Genomic DNA, 23,000 nt, shown 5'->3' with positions numbered 1-23,000 from the left:
CGTTCGTTTGAGAGTGGACACAAATGTCCATGATGATGATGGAATCGGCCGCCCGTCCGTAATGGACAAAGAACTGCACCTAAAAATTGATGAAAATGTTCGTAAAAACTCTCGTTTTATGATATCTGAAATCTTTAGAAAGTTTTATACAGATTTTTACGACTCTGTTGCATGGAAACACGCCTGAAAAGTTGGGCTACAACATGTTTTGTGCTTGTGTCGACGAGAAACTTCAAGATGCCGTCATCGGTAGGCAGCGATCTTAGATGTCGGGATTTAATGTTCAAGGAATTTGAAAACCAGTTCAAATACATGGCAAATGTTTAAATCTATTATGTGTAGACGAATATGTGTAAAGTAGTGGAGATAAGTAGTTTTGAGATGAAAATAATAAATATTCTCTACCTATCCCTTTCATTGTATAACAGAGGTTACTTTCCGGGCAGCCTTCTTATGATGAGCTCAGAATTGTATGTAACCCGTTTGCCGACTGGCTAGCTAACTCATAATCCGCAAATTTATGTGATGTTTTGAATTTTTCTCATACTCTCTATCAGCCTTCGGCCTTTTCCGCAACTATAACATATGTATGTATAGAAAGACCAGACGACGATCGAAAACCTTGCCTTACTCCCCTTCCTAACACTGCCCATCCGCACTCTCCGTTCCGCACTCTCACCTGAGCAGTCTGAAACATGTACAGGTTACTACGGATTAGCCTCCAGTCCCTCCAATCTATTCCTTTTCTCTGCAATATACTCAAGAGTGTTCCCCAATTCGCTCTTTCAAACGCCCTTTAGAATTCTACGAAATAGGGAAATACGTCCTGATTGTATCCTATATATTCCTCTCGATTTGTTATCTTATTACTATTATTGCATCACGCGTGCCTCTACCCTTTCTGGACCCAAACTGAACATCCCCTAATTAATCATGTATTGAATGCACGAAATCTTACGGCCAAACTTCTCCTTCCAAATGCTAAGAATTAAACAATAAACACTCATCCATCCACGTTTTCCTCAAAGTAGGCTTGCGAGGTTCCTATCTATCCCAAAGACCTTGATTAATGTAAATTCTTTTTTTTCACGCATTCACGTTTGCTTGGACCTAAGATACTCTCATCTATGTTATCATTTTTCATATCTAAACTTGCTAGCTTATATGCCCTTACCATATACAGAGTTTGTATAAAACGTAACGGGGAAATTTCGGCAGAATAGATTTATTTCAGATATTGTTGTAATGCATCCAAATTCTTAAAATTACTTCTTCTCTTGAGCTTCAACACACTTTTGCCAGCGGATTTGCTAAGGCTCAACGGCTCTTTGGTAGGTGGATTCCGGAAGACCCTTGAAATAACGCGTGGACACTTCTTTGAGGACACTTAGGGTCCCATGGTGGTGTCGTTTGAGGAAAGATTTCACTCTTGGGAATAGGAATTAGTCTACTAGTGCCAATTTAGGACTGTAGGAGGGTTGGGGAATCGTCGCGATGCCTTTTTTCTCCAGGCAGTCGGTTGCCTAGGAGCCTCAAGCGATCAAGAACTTCGGGACGGATTTAGCGTAGATCTTTCGCCTCACAAATTTTCAGGGATAATGGTGTCATATTATCAATGCCAATACGATAATCTGCGATCATGCTCACACGCACAGCCGACGGTCAGAATTCAACAGTTCATGTACGCGATACCGTTCCCGATGTCGACGGCCGTCTAGCGCGGGGCCATCTTTGAAGAGCTTTTGCGTCTGAAAAACTACAGTTGGTGACATGCATTCATCCTTGAACACTTGGCAAATGATGCCCAACGCCTCCCTACCCGATTTCACTAGCCCAATACAAAATTATAATGGCGTTCAGCTCTTAAATCGCTCCCTGCGTTTGGCGCTTGTGCCGAGTCACTCAACAGGGGTCAACTAAAAACACGATCTAGCCTGAACGAACGCTCGCAGGTGATTGGCGCTTGGCGCGTGTTTAAGGTCAGACCACCCACCATCGAGCCTGCGCGGTGCGAGCGCGCCACGACGTAGTCACGCCAGAAAAAATTGTTCCCGATACTTTTTATGCAAGCCAAGTATTTGCTCTAGGTTTTGCTTCATCCCGCTCGAAACTTTACTGGTTAATTTATAATTTTTTCGCATATTTAACGTCTTCTACAAGCGGTCTCCGCCCGCGCACTGTGTTCTTCATCTTGCTTCTTTCGCTCTACTAATTTCCAACGACAGTTTATTTTACAACCCTTCATACTTTATTGTTCCTCATTTGTTAACATCCCTTCCTTCTTTCTCTTTCTCTATCCTCCTAATGATCTCGTCATTAATCGATTATTTCCTGGTCATTTTGCAAAGAACTGCGCATAAGATTTTTTTGCGGCTTACGATATACATTTTTTTGGATTACAATAAGATATTTTTATTGTTCTTTTGTTTTGAGTCTCATGACAATTAAGGGGTTGGCGACAGTTCGCGAAAGGCCTCGGGAGGAAGGGAGGGAGAGAAAGAGAGAGAGAGTGTGTGTGCCAGTGTGCTTTTGAACACTGTTAAGTACCGACGGTGGCTGATCAACAGATTCCGCATCTGATCTGCCTTGACTGGGCCAAATTTGGGGAGCATTCTGTGTTTCACATTTAGTGAGTGTCATTCGCCATTTAATTGATGCTTGTCATAACACAGAAATTGAAATGACATTTAGGAATTTAAATCTTCTGAATTCAAAAATAGATTGCGATTCGATATAATCGCATGATTGTTTTTGGGACCACAAATTTAGTTTATTGTTAGTTGTTGGATCTAAGGAGAATTTCGAAAGTGCGGGAGATGGCTGATTTTATATCGCATCCAATTTGGCAATTGAATTCGGCATCCAATGCAACGGATTGATGCGTAACGTCGTGAAAGAATTGAAGAACACGAGCGATACGTGACAAAGGCATTCCCCCCGCGAAATGACGGAAAATGTAGACGAAATGTCCGAGGCTTTCAATTAAAGAATCGCCGAAATTGCTGTTAAATATTCAAAGCAATCGAAAAGGATGCGGAGTTCGTCTGAAGGGATTGAAGCGATGTTCTGGAACGCGAAGGTGATTAACTTCGCGTAATTTACTGATGTCTTGTCCTTCTTAACGCCGTGGTAGCCTCTTTTTTCGACGAAGAGTATTTCTACACCTGAAATCGCTTCCCTAGGCTTTACCTGATCGAGTTTTCGGATAATTGAATATCGCGATGTCGCGCACCGCGGATAACTCATCCGCGGTGCGCGACACCGCTACTTTGAGTACCGTGCAGAAGTTTGTTTCCATATAATACATGTATATTAAACTAAGAAACACTGAATAACTCAATTATTCATGTCTTCTAGATTCATGCTTTCAATTATTCATTCATTTCATCCATTCCATTCTTGGAGGACGTGTTTAATGAAATATTATGTGATGGTGCATCCATTCGATTAAGGAACTGGTATTTGGTTGACATTGTTCATTCTATTATTCGTAATGCTTTGAATATACATTGCGAAAAATTGAAGAGAAGACTTTCTTAAAAAACTTTTGGCCCAGGAAAACGGGTTTTAATGAACACAGGCAGAAAAGCATTAAATCTTAAATAGCACTGAGTAAAGAAGAAAAGAAATCCCCCTATAGTAGGATTAGCTCTTTGAATTCTACAGGAAGGCGTGGTAAGGCGTTGCAAAAGTTATTCGAAGGAGCATTTGTAATGAAGGACCGTCGAGATTGCTTGTCTCATACTTTCGCTGATCTGTCGCCATATCTAGCTACGAAACGAATTCCCCGAAATCTTTAATGCATTAAAATATTAAAACTGGAGTTCTGAACGAAGGCATTCCCTCTCAAGGGGTGACACTTACTATAAACGATGCTTCTTGTCATTCGAGCGGGAAAAACTTTGCCAGAAAAAGGTATTTATTTTCTATTTAGAAAATTAACACTGGTCATAGTGGTAATAATAATTAAATAACATCAAGACTGATAATATCGTAAAAAGACAGCCCTTAAGTAGAAGATATCCTAAATGCTATAGACGAAACGAAAACTAAATAATTTCGAATAGCAATTGCGAGTCGGAATGAATCACTAACTTAAAAAGTGATACTCAATTGCCTACAAATTCAATTTTACATCAAGTTTCTTAATAGTTTAATTTACAAAAAATTAAAAAATTGCAAAGAACTATTGCAATAGGACGAAGGACTATTGCTAGAAAGCACTTGTAAATTATGTAGTGCATCGAAACTAGTCGGAAGTAAATCATTATTAAGTGAAAAGTTGTAATAGTCTTTGCCTCTGATATTATGGAGCAGTTATATCACATCACACCTGAAACTGTAATTTATAATATGAAGATGTCAGTCAGTATGAATAAGAGTCGATGCTCTCCGTATGGTCGATTCATTACAACAAATGATGGATGTCTTCCCGAGGGTGACGAGTCGTGAATATAATAAAATTCGCGCATTTTAATAAAAGGGAAGATTGGCGCGCGCGGCTAATATTAATCACTTCTAATGGTATAACCCTCAAAGCCTCGGGGTTGCCACTCAGTTGGGCTCAGGTGGGCTCCACAGTGGTGGGTGGGCGATGACGTCATTGGGCAAGCACCAGGGCCAACAGGATCGAATATGTCGATGTGTATGTTGATATGCGCATTTTTTTCTGTTAGCTAATTTTTTCTTCTGCACACTGTATGGGATTGAACGGCTCAAATGTCCAAATATTTGTCCTCAGTTCGAGGAGTTCGCTGCCGTGGAGAGGAGATTCGAGTTGAGAAAGCGGTGTGGAACTATTGCTCGATGTTTCGTATTCGGTGGTACTCTATTCATTTGAATGACAATTTTGCTGGCATTTTTTAGAATAGATGTCCTGGCATGGCATCCAAGCCATAAATTAAAATTTCCCTGAGATACACGCCACGGATTCAACGTATTTTATAAAAACCCTGGGTCTATAACACTGTTGTTAACGTGAAACTTCAATATATATTATACATTGTGTCCAGGTTTCTGAGACTCAAAGTTTTATCGGTTGCGTTCTTTTGCGGATTTAATGAGGCAATTCTGGCCATGGCTGGTAGAATATTTCATGTTGGAACGATTATTTTCATTCAGAACCTAATGAACGGTATTTTGAAACCATAATACTTCGCCATCGCTTATATTTTCAGTTTTCTGCCGATTAAATAATTGCAGTAATGAATAGTTTTTCCTGATAAAATATCAACAGGAATATAAATGCTCAGCCATCCAGTCAAACATATACAGTTTTTATCCTTAAATTTAATTTTTCATAAATCTATTTTAAGTCATTCAACGTAGTTCGTCTTTTAATATCTCATTCTAATATCGTCTCCAGCAACTTCTCGGGACTCTCTTAAAATTAGGCCAAGTTTTTTATTTGGGCGATGATTCGTGTCATGTTTGGGCATTTCCTTCCGTGGGGTGAGAATGGTCTCTTGCGCATTCTTGCGTAAGTTTCTATCGTATTATTTTAGCCGTTTTGAAGGGGGAAAGAATTTTGATAATTTTTGATAACCGAACAAGACTTATTGTATATTTACAATAGTGAAACTCAGTTCAGAATCACAATGTAACAATTTCAAAGTCTAAAAATCATTCACCTTGACCGGGATTCTTAATTATTTAAGCATTTATCAACCTTTTAAATTTATATTTAATATTAGTTTTCCTATTTTCTCATATATAAATATTTCTTTCGCTTTACTTTATGTTCTCTGGTTCCACTCATAGTTGTCTTTTAAGATTGAAGTGTATTTGATTAGCACGTGCAATTGATAGAATCCATCAGTAATCGTGGCGAAATACGTTTTCTTCAAGCATAGATGCCAATTTGTTTTTGTTTTTGGAAAAGTTTCCCATTTTGTGCATTAATAATAATGCCAATAATTGACAAAGAGGATGTTTAAAAGGGTGAAAGAGGGATAAAATAAGTGGAAAATGCCCTCAATTAAAGTATACTCTGCACACAATTAAAGTATACTCTCCAGCTATTTTGCCGTGCTCCAGCTAGTTGACTTTTCCATACACTTCCGATTGGTTTAAGCGTCGATCTTCTGCTAAATTATTTCTTCCCAACATATCGATAGTAATTCTTCATAGTGAATTCGTATCTCCCATTAACTAAGTGTCATTTAACTTAAACCTTTCAGCAATTACTGAGTCATGGAAGAATTTGGACACCCGTCCTCGACGATAAAAATTGAGGTTAGCAGTATTTTTGCTTTTACATACCCTTCACTCACACCGTCTGTGTCTTATTGGGATAGACAATGTCGAGAAGAGCTTCTTGCTACATTATTTTAGGCAAATTCCTTCCTTTCGTTCATTCGTATATGGTATGCATTGTTGGGTACAACTTTATGCCTGAGACTTGTAATAATCCTTGTTTCGATCTGTCTCTTCGGATTCATTCAATTGACCACACTGAGGCTTTACGTTCTACGTTTTTAAGTCACGGATAAACCAACTATTAAAGTTGCCCAATAGGTTAATTTGTCTCTTCCGATACCAAATAGGGGATCGAGATGGTGCAGTGGTTATCATACTGGCTTCCCACCCAGAGGGCCCGGGTTCAAATCCCGGCAGTGCAGAATATTTTACAGAGGTATCTCGATCCCTACTTGAGGTGCTTTGTGGAGGGCACTTTGAGTGAGTACGCCGTCCATCGGATGGAACGTTAAACTGCGGACCCCTTGGCGCCTTTCGTAAAGAGTAGGCTAATGCCGACGCTGGGTTTCTCTCCACCCTTCATCCTTTCCTGTCCACCCCATATGGCGCAAATGACCTTAGCTGTCGGTCGCCTCCCCTAAATACTACTACTACGATACCAAATCACGGCACTGAATACTTCGTAGCATTATGGCATCTTTCACGACGCAAATTATTTGGGATTAATTATTTTAGCCCCTGAGATACGTAGCATTGTTCATCGTTTTTCACTTTTTACCGAACGAATAGCGCGATTGGTGGAGAATATATGCACGTATATGAGGTCAACCCGTTGGCTGCGTAATAGCAGAGCGGGAGGGAATGGGGTAAGGGTTAAGTGGGCTATTGTTTCCTTGTGGGCGCGTGAACTTGGGTGGAGTGGGGTTTCCACTTCCCACGGCGAGGGAGAGCAGCGAGCCAGTTTCTGATTTATTCCTGACCCCTCCACCTCGTTCGTTTTCATCATTTCCGTCGGAAGGGTCCCGGGATTGGCTTGTGTCATCGCTAATGGAGTACCATTTTCCCTCTCTGCAATTTTGACGATGAAGTTGATCCCCCATTGTTTAATATCAGCCAAGCATACCCTTATACTTCTTATGGTGTAGTTAAATATGAAAACAAAATGAGAGGAATCAACAAGGAAATAAGTGACAGCAAAGTTATCTCAGTAAAACGAGGAGAATGTTTTCACGTTAACGTCTTGGAACTTGCAATAAAATGAAGGCTATAGAGTAATATTTCTTGAATTTTTTCTTATGCTTACATGGCTTAATGCCCTGTTTAAATATTGCTTTCTATTTTATTAGCATATTAATTGAATTTTTTAATTCAATTAATTTTAATTAGCATTAATTGAAGTTCAGATACTGATAATTCGACGTAAAATTCATTACCTATTCCGCTATAGAGAGGCTGTGTACGTTCTACGTTTCTGTGTTCAAATGAAAGCGCGACCTTTAAAAAGTTTACACTTTTACAAAACTTTAAGAAATCTTAATATTTCACATATAAATACGTGATGCAGTCCAGGGCGCTATTTTAACAAAGAAGTTTTCTCATTGAAATCAAATGTTGACCTCCGACTTTTACCTTTAGATAATCTGAATTTTCTTTTAGCCAAAGATCCCAAATGTCCAGGGATTGAATACACGGTCGCACCCAAAAGTGGTAGGACTGATTTTCTCTGGCGCGAACGGAACGGTGGAGGGGGGTCTGCCTGACAGGGTAAGGTGGAGGGAGCTCTTAGCAACAGACCGACACCAACCTCAGTCGCCTGCGGGCTGTCGTTGAGTAAGGACACCTTTTTTAGTGAAGCAAGTTTTTTGTCCGCGTCGAAAAACAAAATGAATCTGAATTAAGAGGAACGTTATTCCGTGAAGTTTTGTGCGAAACTCAGGAGGATGGCAACTGAGACCCTCGATATGATCAAGCAGGCTTATGGGGCCACTGCCTTAAGCCGTTCCACAGTATTTGAGTGGCACAAGTTGTTAAAAGAGGGTAGGGAGCTCGTTGAAGACGACCATCGCTCCGGACGGCCATCGACGGCAAGAACCGACACGAATGCGGACAGAGTGAGGACACTGCTGAACACAGACCGACGCTTAACCAGTGAAGAAATTGCAGACCAGTTGGGTCTGTCTGCATCCAACGTCCAACGCATTATTTCACAGGATTTGGCCATGCGCCAGGTGTGCGCCAAGATGGTGCCGAAAATTCTGAGTGTCGTCAGACAGCTCCTGGCCAAATACGGCGTTGCCACGTTGCCGCACCCGCCCTATTCTCCCGATCTGGCACCACCGGACTTCTTCTTCTTCCCCCTGATGAAAACACAGCTCAAGGGACGACGTTTTGACTCGATAAAGGCCGTTAAAGAGGCTTCGACCAGGGTCATCAACGGCATCCCCAAAGAAAATTTCCAGCGGGCGTACGGGGAATGGGAGCAACGTTATACTAAGTGTGCAGTAGCTCAAGGAGCATACTTTGAAGATTATTAAGTCGATTTAGGTATATCGTCAATAAAATTCTTTTAAAAAAATCAGTCCTACCACTTTTGGGTGCAACCCTGTATATCATGGGATTCATATTTTGGTGTAACAATCGATTTCCAAAGAGGATCACCATGAATAATTCCTCAAACCAACTGTAATATCGCTCTCCTGCCACCTTCTCCAGCTAAAGGGATGGGATGATCAGTTTTTCTCACCATTCCGTCGGAGAAGGTGATTTTATCACCGAAGTATTCCGAAGCATATGTTGCGTATCTTTTTTTTATTATGGTCCGGTCAGGTATTTTGCCTTCATAAAAAATACTTTCATGCGCACTGTGGTTTAGATTTATTGGCATGCTTATATTTTTAGTAGATATATCTGCAGATAATCCGATCGCCTATACTGTATTTCCTAAAACGGCTACCCTAAACGGATGCGTCACAAACATGTTGGTTCGAATATTTTGCTGGCGTGACATTATCTGATTTAGTTTTTTATTCATTTATTTTACTGTATATTTTTATAATTTTTTCCATTATTCATTTTTATAATTATTTATTATTGGTTATTTATTTTTTTTAACAAAGTATACCCTAGTATCTGGGCATTTAAATGGCGATCTGATGTTGACCCCCATTCCCATCTTTGCAATTCGCGACGAATATTGCACGACGTGGCGATGAAAACTGCGTGCTCCTCTAAAAATATGATAAGTTCCTCAGAACTTTCCAACTCCAATTTTCCTACCGCTTGGACGTTAGACGTGGACGGAATATAGCACAAACGGACCTAGGGGTTCGGTGCCTCGATGGGTGGCTGCGTGATTTCTCCAATTGCTGTGCTGTGTCACTTGCCTTCCTTCGGGAAGGACGCCTGGGGTCGTGATTCCGCCGGTGCCTCTGATAGTGGCCGGCACTCCTTACACTTCAACTGCAAACGCCAATTCGGTTGTAGCCAAGAGCATTCTGGCCCTTTCATGTGCCATTTATTTGGGTCACGAGTTGAAAGTAACTCTGATAAAAAATGTTCCAAATGGTTGTGCAAATGCGGCTAAAAACACGGCATTTGACTAGAATTCTAGATGAGAGCTTTAGAATAGCATTTCGGGTATAAACGATATCTTGGTGGGTTTATTTTATCCATGTGCCGCAAAGCGCCCTCCGACGAGTCGTAGGGAAATCCTCGCACACAAGTTGATGCTCTCTCTATCTTAGATTGAACCAAACTCCATTTGTCTAGAATGATTTATATTTTTCCTGCTCACGCTGTTTTCGAACTGTAAATTCATGGCACGCATCGCTGAATTTGTACACTCACTGAATGAAAGGAGTTCAATTTGATTGCTTTGGGCGTGGCGGTGTGTGAATATTGGCACAGCATAAAATTGGCAATTCTAAAACGCACTGAGGTTAAATTTTTAATAGGAGGTAGTAACTCTCTGTTGAATGTCATAACGATACTCGATACTCTATATTGTGTGAACTAAGCTCGATATTTTCAAAAAAGTTGCTTCATATTTTGCTCTGGGAATCGTCCAAAGTTATGGCATCCTATTATAACATGGGTGATGTTTCTTCTCTCTAGCCCTAGCTATCGCGGTATTTACTGAAGTTCATATGCTTCCATCGAATCGCGCCTCCGTGGCCCTTTCGACCTCTCTCCTGTGCGACCCCTGGTCCTTCCCCAGTTGCCCACTGAATATGGCCAGTGGCCTCCATCGCCTCCGCACCGGGACGCGTTCGATTCTTGCGTCACTACTTCGGTCGTGAGCCACTCGAGCACCAGTGCCACCAATCGTGACTGAGACGCTGACATTTTTCGGCTATAAATATTAGCAGAAAATCGAACTAACCTTGCGTGACGAATATCCAAACAAGAGTTCTGGAAACGCCATTACTCCTTCATTGTCCATTCGACCCAATTACCCTCCTAAGTCTTGCTCTCAGCATTCGCTACTCTAGATAGGTATAGAGCTAGCGTGGAAAGTGTTTTACTATATTCCCATTAATCACAAAGTTTTGCACTTAATGGCACGTGAGTGCAATCTTGCCTTCGCATGAAAGTCAATTGTATGCCTAATGGCCATTAAGAAATTGAAGCTAAAGGAATATAACCTCATAAAGTGAATCGACTTATGACGGGAACATTGATGAGAGATGATTGTTTTTATGTGTATTTATAACACCCCATTCCGAAAATGACGGAAGCCTTCAAAACTCATATTTGCAGATTGTTAACATACCTCTCATTCAACTCAAGGCTAATAGTCTAATAAACTCACGTGAATTCAGAATAAATTTCTGACAAACAATTTAACTCGTAAACTGAAAACAAAGCCATAAAACCGTGAAAGTATGTTCTCGGTGGCCAGGTTTTCACAGGTTGTTGATGAAATGTTTATGCACGTACTCTGAGCTCAGACTAGGGTAACCGCATATCCTTGTTGAATAGCAGACGTCGAATTGAGTTGAATAGCAGACGTCGTATCTGTAGTGTGATAATAACATCCAAAGCTTCCTAAAAACTTTTAAATTACTATTATAGTTGGTCAAAAATATTGTATTGTCTGTGATATGACCATCGCACAATGATTATATTGTATTCGAATCACTGCAGTCATTTTTGTATACTAAATGTTAATTTGGGAGATTCGATGTAACTATGATAATAGGGAGTAGTTTGGGAAATTCTTGAGTAACTCTTGTCAAAAAATGCTAATCGCCCCCGCTTTATTAGCAGCCGGAGAAAATTCAAATGTATCAAAGAAAATTAAAGGAATTCCACCTCACCTCAGCACCTCAGGAAATAGTGGACCTCGAATACAAAAGTGATTAAGAGTATAGCAACACTTCAGAAGCCGAAGTGTTGGCATTCTGGAACCGCGGTGGCCATTGTCATGTACGGTACGAGGATGGTAAGACAATGTCTAAGTATGTCTACGCATAAGGCGATCGGCCGAAGAAACAGAATCTGTCAGGGGGAAAACGTCGATGAAGAAATGAGACATCGTCGATGACGATAGGAAAATGAACGAATTTTTTTCTCGGCCGTATTTATTAACGACAAAGTTGGAGGTCTCTCTTCCTCCCTTGTTTATCTGTTTACAATTCCATATGATATCCATTGCCAATGTGAAAATCGAGCCTGGGTTAGCAAGCGAGGGGAGCGTATCCTGGAATAGGCTGCAAGGAGAACATTTGACGATATCTAAGATCCCTTTTGCCTGAGATCTCTGTTTTCGTATTGAATACAACCACATAATAGCCCGCAAGCCGCCGCCATGGCGTGTGGCGGGGGCTGTTAGGTCATCAGCCATGCACGTACAATACCAATCATGAAACATCTACATATATTAGTTCCAGCATACAATCTAAAAACGTTAATCAATTGAAAGAAGTTACTTACGTGCGACTATATTCCACATCAGTACACATATATTCAAATCATGCTCTAGAACCAATCGTATTTTAAAGATGGGTCTATTAAATAAAAAACAAGCAGGATATCGGGAAAAAATATATGCACTGCCAATGCTCCTGTTGCCATGTCTATTTTAATCTCTAATGGTACGAGGAAAACACGACATTTTGGATTATGCCGTTCAACAGTTTCCCTGATTTTATGCACATGATCTGATCTACCATAGTGAGTCGAGGCCTGTGATATGATTTTAATGTCCTCAGAGAAGTAGCATGCCTCATATTAACTCAGTAAATTTAACCTTTATTTGAGCTGGCGCCCATCCTAATTCTTCCAATAGTGTCGTGACACTACTAACTTGTTCATAACAACTTTTCACAAACCTAGCTGCTCTGCGTTGCACTCGTTCTAGTTCCTAAATTAAGCCTACTTCAGGAGGATCTCATTCAACCGCAGCATACGTTTGCTGGAAAATATTTAGCCTAATATCCTCCGGGCCCGATCAAATTCCCCCTCGTATATTTAAGCTTCGGAAATCGCGGCATATATTTAAACTAGCTTCGGAAATCGCGGCGTATCGAGAAATAATATTTAAGAGGTCACTTGTAGATCACAAGGCTCCCAGAGATTGGAAAACGGCAAACGAAACACCAATATTTAAAAACGGAGACATGAAGGAACCGAGCAACTACAGACCTATTTCCCTCACATCCATTTCGGTTAAGATTATGGAACATATATTTGTAGTTCGGTCGTGAGACAACTTGGTAGACAGGAGTTATTAATGAACAATCAGCACGGTTTCAGAAAAGGTAGATCCTGCGAGACACAACTTGCGCTTTTTGTTCACGATATTCTTACTTCTAGAGAGAGCAATATTCCCGTGAACGCTATTTTTCTAGATACTTATTAAGAAAGCCTTTGACAAATTGCCTCATAGTGAACTACTCGCAAAGCTAGAAGCATATGGCATAGATAAAAATATCCTGGGTTGGATGAAGGACTTTTTGAATGTTTCGGTACAAAGAATAATATTAGATGGAGTTAGCTCAAATGCAGTAGAAGTTACTTCACGTGCTCCATAGGAAAGTGTTATCGCTCCTCTTTTATTCCTACTTTACGTTTACGAGATAGATTTTATTCATTTTTATTGGGCTTCCGCGGAGGTGCCAATGAGCGAGTGAAAGGATGCCGTGCATTGCTAACTCCTCCTCCACAAAACACCCTTTGAATGAGCAAATATGCCCCTTGTGCACTTAACAGACAAATTCGGCACAACACGGTTCCTATTACTTTGGATTTTCTGAATATTCAATTATGATTAACTGAATTTTAGTTGGTTATATTTAAAACTATTCATCATGTTGACTCGAGAATTACCGGATATTATTGCAGCGATTTTTTTTAGAAACTAGACAGTGATAGAATGATAGATTTTTCTACTTTCGGTGCAACGTATATAGTACTTTTAGTACTCTGCAAGCCACTGCTAGGGTATGTGGCAGTGTGTGAAGACACACCAGACTAATGTTGAACAAATATGATTCTACCGCAGTGGGACCGTGTTATTCTGATCCCTTATCTTTCGCGGAAGAAATGGCATCTTAAATCTATTTGTTCTACACTTGAGCTCTCTAATATTATCGAGGTGATCCCTCCTACGGTACTGAGATTGGAATAATAATACATTTTCACCATCACCGCTAAAAAGGTCCTTCCAATTTATGCATTAAAGCTGTAATTTTACCATCGCCTCGTGAGAGATTCCCTGCCTAGCTCCTCTAATATTTTGGATACTCTTCTAAGTTTATCATAACAAAGTTTTACAAATCTGTCTACAAAGCTTGCAGGGTACTAAAATATCTTAAATCAGTGTCAATGATGCCAATCCCAAGGTGAGGCTTAAGTAACGTGAAATAACAAATCTCCTTGACCCTCTCCCTGGTATTCCCAAGTTGTTATTAATCCTAACTTTTCAGTAGCTCATCCGCAAAATTTAAAAAATGTGTTTTCTCCAAGGTAGTTTATCCTTAGTAACCGTTACACCTAAGTATTTGACCGATTATACGCATATTTTGCTGGTTCCAGTTATGGTATAGTGGTGCGTCCGGACTCGCCATTTAGGCGGCTAAATTGACCGATTTAGGGTTAAGGCCATCTTGAGGGGTGTCCAAACTCGTCAGGCAGCGCATAAGAGGGCGCAAATTTAGGCGCCTATTTCGTCCCCCGGATTTGGGACACCAGATGTGTATCCTAAATACGCCATATTGTAATTCCATAATGCCAAGTGCTAGAATCGAGACAACTAGCAGAAGAATAATCGCCATAGCGGGAGTGTCTTATTATTGCTGGTCATAATCACATGGGTTATATCTTTGGGAGAGGACACTTACTCGTTGAAGAAACAAAGGGCATCATTAACGCGAGGTTGGAAAAGGCGGAGCTTTCTCTTGGCAGGAGTTATTTGGCGCCTTCTGCATGAGTATTGTTCAATTCTTGGAATAACTTTATTTTATCAAGTAATTATATGCAGATATTTGAAATGTAGAGTTAAGAAAATATTCCTTTGTTTGGTGCTTCATCATGACGAAGAACATCGTCTTTGCCATCGCGTTTGTAGCCATGCCTCGTTGGTGGGCTTGTTAAATATTATTTTGGTATATAAGCATTACAATAAATAATCTTCAAGCGTAATACTGTGTTTGGAGAGATTAATGCCCTTAGTAAAAAGATTGCTGTCTGCATGAATGCAACTGGGTAATCATACAGTAATGTGGTTTGCCAAGGCTTGGCAAAAGGAGTCACCGTTTCACTGAGTAAGCTCTAAAAGTACAAAAATCAACAAAAAATGAAAAAGCGCCCACAAGGACTAATAGTAGGATAAATATTTAATTGGTACTAAGCTCAACTCAAAGATATGAAAACTTGGCAAGTACACATAAAAATAAATGAACTACACATGACAGAAAGCATATCTTAGAACAATTACCGACAAGTATTAATGATTGAAAAATTGCCCTCGAGTAAAATGCCATATAATATGATAAAAACTGTAAATTTATTGAAATGTAATACTATCTGACCTAATAGTTCAAGCTAAATATAAAAAACGAATAATCTATAGATTTAAATATAGTCCGATAAGAGAAAATGAATACGAAACCAGGACCAAAAATCACCCATGCTGTTAAAATAAATGAAAAATGGAAAACCTCAATAAAAGAATGACAAATGAATTGAAAAGTGAACTCAGATTTACGCAAACAACATTATTAGGTATTGCAACTACAAACAAATGTATGCAGAAGCTATCTCAAATATAAAAATATTTACTTTCGGACATCATCTGTTTCGGGCGGTCATTCAGAACGGGGAAGATATTTCTCTTGAAGTACAAGAAAGAAGTCAAATTTTATTATGTTTGTGCAATCACATAATGTGCTATCACAGCTTAATGTCCACGTATGAAGTCGCGACACAAAGGAATCGCAACTAATCGCATTTACTCAAATTCCAAGAAACTGCGGGAGATACCGCAGCAGTAACTCTGAAAGGAGTCATCCGCAAAGATGCATTTCATTGTTACAATGAAATGCTTATTAGCGGAAGACTCCGTTAAAATTTACTGTTGTGGTATTTCGCGTAGTTTCTTGGAATTTGTCTAAGGTAAAACAGCCTAAGTGTTTAAAAGTTGGCTTAAACCTCATCGACTGTGGCGCGTCGCGCTTGACTACGAATGCCTGTGACCTTGTATGTACGGTATTTTGTCACAACATCTTGTTTCTTTAAAGCCAACAAAATGTCAGAGTTTAAGAGGAAAAATTGAGTAGCTTCAGACGTGATGTCGAACATAATGAATAACTGATCGTAGCACTTTTCCACTTATCAAGTGGAAAAGTGCTGCTTAACTGGCTAAAGCACTCGGCCGGACATCGAGGGATCCGGGTTCGAATCCCGATCAAGGCGAATGATATTTACACTCTCAAATTGTTGCCTCAATTGCATTTACTTTCGGCTATTGATTACACGTTTTCATTCGGTTTGGCAAAATGCTAGATTTGTCAACTTTCACATGATTTTCGTCGATGTTGACTTTATCAATGTGGACGAGGAGGACATTGTCGTTAAGTGCTTTTCTGGTCCATGTAATCAGTGAACATTATGCTCGATAATTAGGGTGGACATTTAAAGTGAAGCCTTTGATAACCCACATTTGCCACTCCAAATTGTATTTAAATCACAATACGATGTTGGTGGAGCATTGCACACCACCGTGACGGTACGTTGAAATGTATTCTGGTTGAAGGTGGTGTCGAGAAGGAGGGAGGAAGGGGGCGGAGGAGGAGACGGACGGTTTTGGTGACTGTGAGGATGAAGAAGCGAAAAAGGGGCGTTGGGACGTTTTGGGGTGGAGGCCAGAGAGCGTCGCGGAGGGTGAGGACACCTTCGCCGGAAAAGAGGAAATTTCTTCAGGGTTTCTGCCCGCATGGTCTGTCCGGATTTTAATTGAGATGAGAATTAATTTCGTATCAAACTTTCAAACTCTCAATGTTCCAGGAATAATTTAACCCCTCGCTCGATTGATAGCTTTGTACTGCTGCGTTCCTTTTTCCCGAGAGTCGCCTGTATTCTCTTTCGTGACGACACGTCTGCCGACACGCCACCGACCTCTCGGCGTGGCGGCCCAACGCAATCCGCTCCCAACGCGAGTGCCCTGCAAAGGCGAACCGTTCGTCCGAGGGCACCAAGGTAAGAAGGGTGGCCGTGCACCGTGTGACTCTCAAGCATTGAAAGAGACGGGAAAGCTCATTGAACGCTAAAATGTTCGATTTTCTAATATTCGCAATACCGGTACTACAGATAATGCAGTACTCCCAGCATTAATGGATCCAATTATAGTTCAACTAATTATTCAGTTAATTACGCGAACATTAGTGGATTATGCATGCTAATTCATAAGCTTAACTATTTGCAAATATTACCAGTCATTGTGGCATATTATACTGGGGCACCGATTATACAGTGGGCGAATAATTGGTACCGTGCGAATTGTGTAAATAATTATATTAAGTATTGTGACGATTCCCAGAGTCACATATAAATACTTTTAGGCAAATTTAACAGAAATTACATGTTGATTGAGAAATTTCAAAGAAATTCATTTTCAGTCGTCTGTAGGTATAAAAGTCATTGATGAGAAGCCGTTAATTGTAGTTAAAAAAATTATACAGCGAAAAACGAATAGAGACCCATCCTCTGGAAATTGGCGGAAACATGGGCGGGATGTCCCATTCGCGTGAGGGACGTGGAGGGTGAGAGCAAGCGTTAGTCGATGCTAATGGGTGGAGTGATGTTGGAGGGAGGACCTCACCCCCTCCACTTGCTGAACAACGGGAAGCGACGGGCGAAGAAGAAGGAAAAGCGTCAGGGGTCATTTTATGGCATGCTCCGGGGAAGGTTTTCTATCGACGTTTTGAAAATGGAAGTATTTGAGAAGAGAATGGAGAGCTGCCCGTTTACTGAGTCTCCAAAATGTAATTGTTATCATCAGCTTCCTGTCTCTGACGCACCTCCGACTGCCGTTCCATTCTCGCCGCCCCCCCCCTTTCCCCCACTCCCCTACCCCCTCCATCATTCCCTTCCCTCCATCCCGCTCCACGCACGCAACTCCGCTCGCTCTACAGAACTCCTATAGTAATTACGACCGAGAAAGCACGGGCCGAGGGCTCGTGTGGCTGGCCTGAGAGGGATTGGTCCCGCAAACGTGGGCTGGCAAGAGAGTTCACCTCATATATTAAAATTGAGAGATTTCAAAACACACAGAAGATGCAAAAAAAATAGTAGGATATGATTGTTAAATACTTTTTTCATTTGCATATGCCAATAGCACGAGCATGCAAATGGTTGAAGCGAATTCAAATATTGACTGCGATAAACACCAGCCGTTCACGGATTTTTTTTGTTACTGTCCCTCCAGAGACATTCCTTCGAGGGGTCGGTGACAGACTCAGGGAAGGGAGGAGAACGGATGACTCTCTCTCATAACTGCCGACTACATCACGGAAGCAAACACACCACTCTTGGATACATCGCCATAGGAGGCCATACGCAAAAACTCTAACGAAGGATTTCAAGCAGAAATCATTTCCTTCCTCAAAGTTAATACCCCTCTCTTTTAAAGGGCCCCTCCTCCGAAAACATTCCCGTTCTCTCACCCACCAGCTCCTCACTTTCATATCCTGCCCAAAAATACGTGAAGCCAAGACATCCCAGGCTGACCCATACTTCCTTCCCGCGACTCGTCGACGGAGAGAGAGCCTTTTGTCTTTGACCTCCCCACCTCCCGTCCACCCTCCCATGCCAAAGCTGCTCGCCGTTTCCTCAACCGCTCCCTCCGGGCACCCGATTCACTATGGATTCCCACAACGGACCTCGCATCCCCTTGTGCTTCAATCCCTCACGCCTATCCATCCAAAAGCCCAGCGACTCCACGCACTCCCTCTCCCAGCACCGAGTTTGTGACATCCGCCCCCCCTCCTGGGTTTGGAGAGGGGGGAGGGGGCAGGGGAGGGGATGGGTGGAGTCATTGTTTGGAGGTGGATCATTGTGCAATGGAGGAAAATGAATAATCTCCCTCCCTCGTGGATGAGGTGTGGGGAGGTTAGCTGGGCATTGGCAATAATAACAGGATCCTTGGGAGATGATAGGGTGGGGGGGGAGGTGTTTGTCTGGCCTAGAGCGCAGGTGTTGGGACAGCGGGAGGTGTAAAACAATTCCTTTACAGCATTCTCCTCGGAGGAGCACACTGTTTAAAATTCCCAATTGCTCCTATCTCTGCCCTTTATTTTCCACAAGTTACATTTCAAATATGAAATCACTTTTTGGTCATTTTCCAATAAATGTTTGGCGAAATTCGATTTTTTTACGTATTTCTCGCATGGGCTTGGTGTTCCTTCAATCGATCTTGAAATGTTCGGCCTATTTCGTCCGCAAATGCTGCGTCACATTGAAACCGTGATTTACATATAAACGTCACTTATCTCTCCGTTTGGAAATTTATCTTCAGTGTGGGAAAGTAGGTTCTTGAGGCTTCCTTTATAAGAGTAAGCTATTTTAATCTTATCTTTTGATAGTTTCTGGGAAATGTTTCACATAACGTCATTCAGGATTATCTATCTCCGCCATTTGGTAGTAGAGTCTTTTCGCTTTTTGTTTTTTCTTAATGTTTGACAGCTATTTTATTCAATTTTTTTGCATGGTATCCTGAAAGCCACCGTATGGCAGAGGGTACACCCGGCAAAATTTGTCAATAAGCTGCTCATGGCCTCCATTGTTTTTGGATATTAGTCATACTGTAGGTAACATTTGTCTTTCTCAGGTGATGTTCAAATCTGTATGTCATGGAGTTATGTGTGGATGACTTATGGCAAAAATAGTGTCTTGAACTAAGTAAATGTCTTCGTCTATGAATATAAGAATTTTTAGGTCAGATTGAGAACTTTGGATGGTTTTAATATTAGAAATATTAAAATAAAAGTATTTTAGTGAAATCTTATCTCCTATATTTCAAGTACATTACAAGTTAAGATTCAATGAACTTATATTAGCTAAAATATTTTAAGTAGCATGTAAGAACCACGTGACCCGCAAAACAAATCATCAAAATATCATCCCAACAGGATAAGGAGGAGAGCAGATATTTTCAAATTGATCCAAACTCGTCAGATTAGGGTAGAGAAAAAAACTTCGCTATTCCATAAAAAAGGTTTTATATATTACACGACAATGCTGCTCATCAATATTGCAAATCATTATGACGCGCAGCGTTGAAACCATGGACTTTTTAAGTGGAATGGGAAACTTGTTCTCGACCCTCGTCATGAAGGATTTCCACCCAGTTAAGCCTGAATCTTTAATGTTTATCACATTCGTCACGGCAAAAGGGAGCCCATGGCCAAGTGCTCATTGGGCTGTTGGAAATATTTTTCGTTGAACACAAAATAATTTTGTGAAATACATGTCTTCAGGAGATCATATGGTTCAAAAGTGATAGAATTATGCACATACTTCCAACAAAGGATGGTTTTTAGTGCAATATCTATCGCTTCCTTGGCTAGGTCCATAGTGAATATATTGCACACATCAAGTGACACTGGAATATAATTGCTAGGGATGAACACTACGAAGAATCGATTGAGGAAATAAATTGAATTACTGACACCGTACTTTGCAAAACATTTAGGGTGATGTTTGGAAAAATTTTCCGATTTACTCGCTAGCAGGTGGTTACAATTGAAACTACCAGTCTGTTCGAGACTCCAGGTTTGTGAACAAGGGTCATTCGAAACGTAAAGAGACAAATGCTCCCATTCTAAAGCTCTTCAAACGCATCTTTGCCATTTTTGTTGGTGGGTGTTAGTTGGCAACCTTGGAATGAGCTCCGATTAGTTGTTAGATTATTACACGTCAACATTGACTCAAAATCTTCAGTTCGCCATGGTAAGGTTGCATGTTAATAAAGCAGCGATCTGTCGTTAGATTTTTAGTCAAAGTAGGAGTAAAACTAAGTCAAATACTTTCTAGGACATTGATAAAATACGGGAAGCGTCGTATAAACCGTGAAAATGTTTACAAATGGGTTGATCAGCTTAAAAGTGGCCGAACAAGTGTGGGATCGATGGACTTATTCGGGATAACAGAAGAATTAATCTTGAAATAAGAGCTGAGAAAGTTCTAGCAGGTGTTGGAACTGTTCACGATATCGTTCAAACCATTGAAAGTACAGAAAAACGTGTGCGAGATAGGCTCCCAGCTAACGTACTGGCTTTCCACCCAGAGGGTCTCGGTTCAGATCCCGGTGGCGTCGAATTTTTTTCAGTGGTATCTCAGTCCCTACTTGAGGTGCTTTATGGATAGCACTTTTTAAGAGAGTACACTGTCCGCCTGATGGGACGTTAAACAGCGGACCCCTCGGCGCCTTTCGTTATTAAAGTAGGCTGATGCCGACGTCGGGTTTCTCTCCACTCTTCATCCTTTCCTGTCCATCTCTAACGGCGCAAATGACATCAGTTATTGGTCACCTCCCCTTAATCCACTACTATGGGTCCCCAGGTAGCTTACCGATACTCACGAAGAACCGAGGCTTTACATCTGTCAACACTTGAAGCAACGAAGTTTCATCGAAGGAGACGCTTTTTTTGAAATAACAGTGACTTGCAACGAGGTCTGGAGCCATCGTTACGATCCCGAGACCAAAAGATGCGGGTTAAGTGAGGCTGACCACCTCTCAGGACTCACAGGAACCAATTTGCAGCGATTTCCTTGAATATCAGCGAATTATCAATGGCCAGTACTACTACTCTGAAATGCTGGAGCATACGAACCTAAACCAGCGACTAGGAGCAGACGCCGTGGACTTTTGGCAAAAGGAGTCATTTTCCAGCACTACAACAGTGCTGGCCCTCATACTTTTCTATAGCTTACCCCCTTGGGTTGAGAGGCCTTACTTCATCCATCGTACAGGCCACACATTGTCCCATCTGATGTTTGCCTGTTTGGGCCACTACTTTTTCCTGACGTGGAAAAAGACTTGCCAACAGCGAAGAAGTCAAGGAAGCGGTGCAAAAGTGGGCCAGCCGTAAGAAATCTTTGCCAAAGGAATTTGCAACTATATGAAAGATGGAACTAGTTATGAATGTTTGGTGCGATTATGTTGAAAAAGACTGCCTACATTTTGTAAGAATCCAATAAAGTATTTCTGAGTCATAGTTATTTGTCTATTTACTTGTTGAATGTCGCTCGTATCTCCGGAAATCAAAAATATCAAGGAGATGAGGGGATCATTAGGACATACACTTCCTACCGATTAAATAGCACTGAATATTATTTTACACTCTTTTACACCCTCGCCCAAACTTGGATGCGTTGAAGCTGTTACGATAAGAAGAGGAGCGTGTCAGGTCTTTTCGAGGAACCGTTTGAGACGCGAAGAGAACAAGCGAGGTACGTGTGATCTGGTACTTTCCCGACGTATCAGCTTCATGAAGGCCCAAGAAATTTTAAAGAGAACAAGCGAGACTTGAACTTGTAGGAAGGATCAGAACAAACGTGTTTAACGATGACACTAAAGGAATTGTTATGGCCCATATTATTTAGGTAGATCAGATCACAAAGATAGTATAAGGGAGACTCCATTGCAGATAGATACATTTATTCCTCCTCTCTCAGAACAACCAGGAATCATAAAAACAATAAATCAAAGTCATAATAGTAATAGTTTGGACACTCGAATTATAAGTCAGGACAAGATGCAGCGCTGCGTAGATAGTACAAGGTATATCGTAGGTACATGTGTACGTTTGTTGATAGTATATGTATTTTCATGCGTGTAAGTTAAAATGGGTTTTGCATGAATGTATACGCCTCTGTGGGTGTGAAATGGCATGGATTTGTAACTTTTGCATGTAGTTTTTTATTCTTTTAGCGGGTGATGACCTAACATCCTCCGCCACACGCCCTTGCGGCGACTTGCGGGGTATTGTACAGATGTAGAATCATAAGAGTAGAAGTCTTGATAAGACTATAGCAAGAAAACCGCCGTGTTTGGTAGATATACATATTATTATCATTATAATAAGTAATCTACCGGTTAAGGTAGGTTTTGAATGGACACAAGCTACCAAACAATTCACCTTTGTCTCCTAAGAAAACACAACCCGTTATGCAAAATTATACTAGGCCCCTCTTGGTCTCTCTCAACTTCCTTCATCCCTATCCTGTTCCAGCCCTTTCCACGTCTGTCCAGCATTCTCCCCTCTTTTACTGTCTTCAACATCCCACTGCCAATCAATACG

The 23,000-nt window shown here is 41.0% G+C and overlaps 1 protein-coding gene across 2 annotated transcripts in view; it reads right to left on the bottom strand.

The window, feature by feature from the left end:
- The window catches only part of tfc (Brevican core protein triforce), a 186,346-nt gene that overhangs the window by 51,918 nt on the left and 111,428 nt on the right, over nt 1-23,000 (bottom strand). The window lies entirely within an intron of this gene.

This window comes from Hetaerina americana, unplaced genomic scaffold, assembly GCF_022747635.1.
Source record: "Hetaerina americana unplaced genomic scaffold, ioHetAmer1.1.p SCAF_92, whole genome shotgun sequence".
In the NCBI taxonomy this organism is placed as follows: Eukaryota; Metazoa; Arthropoda; class Insecta; order Odonata; family Calopterygidae; genus Hetaerina; species Hetaerina americana.
This window is presented reverse-complemented; position numbering and strand designations above follow the sequence as displayed.